The following is a 6,642-nucleotide window of genomic DNA, read 5'->3' as shown; positions in this document are numbered from 1 at the left end:
TGAAGTTAGTAAGGTGAAATGTATAAAATATGATAAACATTTGTTTCTTTATTTCGGAGATATCTGGCATTGCAAGCAAAGCTTGCCATCCCCACAATATTCAATAATTGGTTGGTGAAGAAACTTCTTACTCACTCAAAAATCCTTCCATCACCCCCCCCCCCCTCATTCTTTTTTTTCCTCTGCTAACCACTCCTACAACTTGGCACAGTACTATTGAGGGTTGACTGTTGAGCCCAGAAAAATATCATAGAACTGATTAAGATATTCTTTCATTTGATTGGAAGATTATATTGAAGTGGTTATACATTTTAATCTAGATGTGTAACCTGCTCTATTTCTTAAATGATTAGCAAAAACTTAATGTTTCCTTCCTGAACAGAAGTACAGGTTTCACTGGTTCTAGGATTTCTTTCTTTCTTTCTTTCTTTTTTCCTTGTTAAATTAAATTAAAAGCTGATTTGATTTCCCAACTACTGGAATTGGGACCATGATGTTCATTTAGTCTAATGCCAAGAGAAAATGTTCAATAATTAGTTACAGCCATTGGACGAGAAGAATGTTGGTAGGGGCTGGTGAGACTAGAGGGTACTAAACGGTGGAACTTGTGTACAGGCTTAAATTAAATTCCAAGCAACAAAAATGAAGTTGGTTAGAGGTCTGTGTTTTCCTTTTCAATCATCTCTAGGCTCCATCAACCGGCAGTACTGAACAGCTAAAAAAGGTTGCAATGGTCAGGTTTATGACATATGTTTAATGCTAATACTTGTGACATGTCAACTAATCAATATTCGCTAGAGATAGTAGACATAATCGCCATATGTTTGGTGCACCTTTACCACTAAAATGACCCCTCAATAACCCTATATTCCCCCATTTTCAGCCATTTTATTGACAGTTATTTGAAAGGTTTCAATGGTTTTAGTTTTTCTTGGTAAATTGCAGATTAGTATCCTCTACTTTAGGGTTAGTCTTACTTTAGTATCTGAATTTTAAGTGTCAATATAGTACCTTAACTCTTCAAAACTGTCAATTTAGTTCAAAATCGTTTATCCACGTTAAGTAGCATGTAAAAGAACACAAATATCCTTTAGCTGTCATCTAATTTTCTTAAATCTCTCACAAACCAATAGAGGAGAGCAATTTGTCAAATACCAATCTTATACAGTTATACTTCAACTTACAATCAACATGGCCTTAGTTGCAACCAAGTGGGTGTTTAATTTGACGAATCAATTTGTCAAATACCAATCTTATATAGTTATACGTCAACTTATAGAAGCCTTCCAATAGACACATTTCCTCCGTTTCCAAAATCCATTAAGGCTATGTTTGATTTGAAGGAAAAGATAAGGAAATCTATACAAACCAAGCACAACCTAGAAGAATCCACAAAAACAAATTGGAATCACTGGTTGGGCTCTAATAATTTTTCATTTTGTTTTGCAGGAAGATAAATCTCCATTTTTCTTCACCACCCATTACATAGAACAGAGCTTTTTTTAATAGAAAATGACGAGTTCAAACCGGGCTTTCATTTATTCAAATTCAACCTCTGCCTTTTCTAATACACAGGGTTGCTTACTAGGAAAAGGGAAGGTCCAATTTCAATCAACATTTTCCAATCAAAAGTAAATAGATGCCCATAAAACCAATCACACAGACAAATTCTCTATCACCCTTCTCCATATCTAGAATGATGAAATTTCAAAATCCGAAAAATATTATCTCTTAGGCTCCATTCGCTTTTCGATAAGTTATTTACCAGGATAAATGCAATTATCTGGTAAGTTTTTTTTAGGAAACACTTACCCAAGCAAGTGTATTTATCCATGTTCTTTTATTTCCCAAGTAAAAAAGGAAATGACCATTTTAACCATAAAAATTTATAATTAAAAGGAGCATTTTTGTCCCACTCAAGTGTTGGAAACTTCCCCCTGGTGGGAAAATTATTTACCCACCTAGGAGATGGTATCACTTACCAATACCCAGAAAAATAAACTTTCCCTGGTCCCCACATTAATCTGAAAAAAGAATATGAGATTCTTGGTCAATAGGAAATTAGAAACCAAAATCTCATTGACCAACTTTCCCTCCTCTTAAAATCCAAAAAAAGAACACCCCCTTAGTTTCTTCTCTTTAAGTAAGATAATGGAGATTGGTTTTAATGTTTCTTGGGAAGCCACAAATTCAAAAGATTGGAATCAAAGCTTAGAGATGACCTTCACAATTCGACATGACCTTCAATTAATCCAACAAACAAAGCAACAAAGTGTCTCAGTTCAACATGACCTTTACCTCGAAGTAGCAACAATCACAGTCAATCCAAGAACTCTGGAAAGCCAATAATCCCAGTCTCATTTTTGTAAAGTCGTAGTGGGATTACCTCAACAGATTCGGGTGCTTCAGCTAAGATTCACTAGAGATGGATCCCTCGGTTGAGCTCTTGACAAAGATGATGGCTGGCGGTCTGAAGTTGGTTTAGAACAATGGGTCCATAAGAGCTTGTTCTCTGCTACATGTGATCCATGTTGCAACTAAAAAGAGGGGGAAACAATGGAAAAGAGAGAGAAAAATGTGGGGAAGATTTAGGAAGCTCACAACATAAGGTGAAGGGAAGAGAGAGAATAATAAAATGGAGAGAGAAAATGGATTGGTGGTGGGTTTGGGGCTGTTCATCATTGCTTTGGTTCAATCTTGATTTTTGATATTTTCAAAAGTTTTAAGTTGCATATGTCTTCACGTGATATAAATAACTGATATACTACTAACAATGATGAGGATTAAGTTGGCAGTTTTCGGGAGTTTAAGTACTATAGTGGCATGTTTTTGAAGTTTGAGTACTAAAGTGAGGCTAATCCCCAATGTACAAGGTATTAAAATTTACCCTTTTTTAGCAAAGCAAAGGAAGCTAGTTCTGAAATTTGGCAGTGTTTGCTTGTTCCAAATGGACTTCTAAGGCCTAAAAAAGTAACATTTACAACTTTAGGGTTCATTTGCTTCACAGTCGGAATCAGAATCAAAATGGTTTATTCTGGTATTCCTCATCTATTTTGAAACTGGAATTAGAATCAGAATTAGGGGTGTTCAAATTCGGATGATAACCCGAAAACTTAACCAAACCAAACCGAATAAGCTAGTTTGATTCAGTTAATTTGGGTGTCAATTTGGTTCGGTTTTTGTTTCTTTAAAAAATCGGTTTTCGGGTTCGGTTCAATTTGGTTGAGATTTTCAACCGAATCAAACCAAAAATCGAACTAGTGGTTATATCTAATTAAGTTTATTAAATATGTAATATTCTATTTAAAAGTTTATACTTATTAAATAATCATTATTATATTTTCCCATGGTAAATTCGCAATTCCCCATTGTGCTTTACAGGTTTAGGCCTATTCTATCTTTTAATTAATAACTAGTGGATGACCCCGTACTAAGTACGGGGAATCAGTAATGTTAAATTTTAGACCTGGCAAAAAGTGACCCAACCCGCGAACCCAACCCGAAAAAAACTGGGTTGGGTCATGGGTCAACCCGTTGATCCAATTGTCAAGTCTAATTGGGATTGTTTATGCATTGTTAGAAGTTTCCACTCTTTAATTTTTTCTATTTAGTCTTTACTTTTTATTGTTTACTCTTTAAATTGTTAAATGTTCAAGTTTTTATTTTATATTTGGAATTTTAAGGTTAATTCTTTTAATTTTGACATTTTTCATATAAATTTTCTTATTTTTTTTTAATTTCAATTATTTTTTGGGATGACCCGATTTGACCCATGGGTCAACCCTAACCCGAATATTTAGGGTTAGGGTCTAGCATTTGACAACCCAACCCGAAATTCAATCTGACCCGAAATCAACCTTAAATACCTTGACCCAACCCGAGCCCGACCCACCCAACCCGATTGCCAGGTCTATTAAATTTACGTTATGGAATAAATACTGTTAAATTTATAATTATTAATATTTTAAATAATTATTAAAATTTTAAGAAATATTTATTTCAAAAAATAGTTTTTCAATAATTATGAGAATATAGATAGTTTTCTAGGGTTAATGATTAATTGAGATTGATAGAATGTAGGTAGAAATGGTTGTGGATAACCACTTTTGCATTTTCTGCATTTTTTTAGGAATGGATTGAAAATGGTAGTAATGGGTTGTGGGATTTAGTAGCAACTTCTCAAAAAATGTCATATGTCTACCTTTCCAGAAAAATGAGAAGGCCATGTATCTAAATGGTGGGGAGTTGTAACCTGGTAGTGGGTTGTGGGATTTAGTAGAAATTTCTCAAAAATTGCCACACATTTAGCTTTTTAGAAAAGCCCACTTCTTTGAATAGTGGGGGGCTATATATATACATACATATGTATGTATATTAAAATTTAGGCTAATTATTAATTATTTATTAATTGTTTATGAAGAATGGATGTAGTTGTTTTAATAATTAGTCATTAAATGAGTGTAGTTGTAGTTGTAATTGTATTAATTGTTCATTAAGACCTAGACTCATTATTTAAACCTATACTAAAGACTAACAATTAATTGTTCATTAATTATTAAAACCAAACTAAAAACTAAACCGAACCTAACCAAATTCGGTTAGGATCGATTCAGTTCTAAACTCAATTCGGTCCAATTCGGTTGGGAGAGATGGTAAAACCTAATAGTCAAATTAGATCATCAATTCTAACCAAACCGACTGATTATACACCCCGACTGATTGTACATCCCTTAGGCTGGAATGGATTCTCGTCCCCAAGGGAGGGGGATGGCCATTCCACTAAGAATTGGAAATTGGATTCCAACTCTGCCCAACCAAAAGGTTGGAATCAAAAGACCGATTTCAGACCCCTATTCCCATGAACCTAATGGACTCGGGTTGGAATCTCTCCACCGTCTCTTCTTTGATTCTCCTTGTTTGGTGGAGTTGGTGCTAATAGAAAACTATTTTCTTCTTATAAAACAATTTTCTTTGTTTTTCCTCTTGTCTAAAAAAGAAGGATAAACATATAAAACAATCTCTTTTTAGTTATTCAAACAATTCAACCACATTAAAAAAAAAAAATCTAGATATTAGAGTCCAGAGCCACACTCGGATTTTTTAAAGTTCTACGAAACGCCACCTTAAGATGCGCCAGGATTGCCTGATTGGGAAAACTAACTGATCCCAATTATACATACACCTTTGGTTCTACTTTTTGTTCAGAGCTAAATCCTAAAGAAGTGAAATTATTTCATTCGAATTTATTTATATTTCCACTTCAGCAATCCAAAATCGAAATGAAGTCTCACATAGGCCATGTTTGGAAATGATGTAAATAAGTGTGAATGCAAATATGTAGAGTGTAAAACAGTTCATATAGATTGTAAAATTGGATTAATTTTGCATTGACAAATTTACCTTTTTACCAAATAAACTTTTAACTTTAACTGTAATGGATGCAAATGTGAATTCAAATAAAGTATATGTTTTTTTTTATCAAAAGACCACTTGAATACAAATTTAATTCTTTTTTATTGATATACTTTTACATCTTATTATCAATGTAAATATGCATAAATGTAATGTTGCCAAGCACAAAAAAAAATGAACCAGAGTATACTCTATTTGTATTGTTTCCAAACGCGGCCATACTTTCCATCAATTGGGTAAATTTACTCGTAATCATATTTGAGTTTGCATATTATCATATTAAACATTGGGATATTGGGTTGGCATTTGTCAAAGGATCGAATCATTTCCCGGATATGAGCCGATTTCAGTCGGATCAATTCGGATATGGACATCAAGCGAGTACATCCACTAGTTGGGATTTTAACCCACCTTGCCGATTATCCACTAGTTGAGGTCAATCACGGACTTGAAACCATTTTTCTCTAGTAACTAGGCATGACTCCCGTACTCAGTACGGGGCCACTAATATGAACTATTTTTTATTTTTTATTTTTTATATCATTTATATTAAAAAATTAGGTTAGGTTTTTCATTTGTTGTTTTGATAGATTTTTATTTGATTTAAAAAATTTATCATCTTTTATCTAGTATGTGACCCTGTTATAGGGCAGTCACACATGTATCATTTTGGTTTTTACTCTTTTATAATAATATTATTTTATTTGAGTTTTTTTCGATGATTTTATTTGAGTTTCACTATTTGTTTAATAATTATATTTATATTTGAAATTCAAATAAAACTAAGTATTGAAATTGCAGACTGAAGTGATTGTAAATAAACACTTTAACCACTTCTACATTTTTTGCATTTTTTAGGAAAAGAACTGTTATTGAATGTATGACACCTATATTAGAATGCCACATGTCTGATTCAAAATTTTAAATGTGGTTAAAAGCAATTTACGTATATGAAGAGTGGGTTTTCTCTTTGAAAATGTAAACAACCAAATTCTGATATGCTTGTTCTAGAAAGTTAAGGTTGCCACATGTCTGGGCAAAACTTTCTAGTTAGTAGTTATTGAAAATCAATATTAAAAGAGATTCCAGTGATAAATTGCTAACTAGTTAGTAGTTATTGAAAATCAAGAAAAATAAAGGGCTGACTACCTGGGCAAGTTCTTTTGTCCAAGGTAAGCTAGCAAGACTCGTGCATTTGTCTGCCAGTAGATTATGATTATCAATCAGAAA

This window comes from Nelumbo nucifera, chromosome 2, assembly GCF_055504915.1.
Source record: "Nelumbo nucifera cultivar China Antique chromosome 2, China Antique-T2T, whole genome shotgun sequence".
In the NCBI taxonomy this organism is placed as follows: domain Eukaryota; kingdom Viridiplantae; phylum Streptophyta; class Magnoliopsida; order Proteales; family Nelumbonaceae; genus Nelumbo; species Nelumbo nucifera.
The sequence above is the reverse complement of the archived record's forward strand: the minus strand, read 5'-3'. Positions refer to the sequence as shown.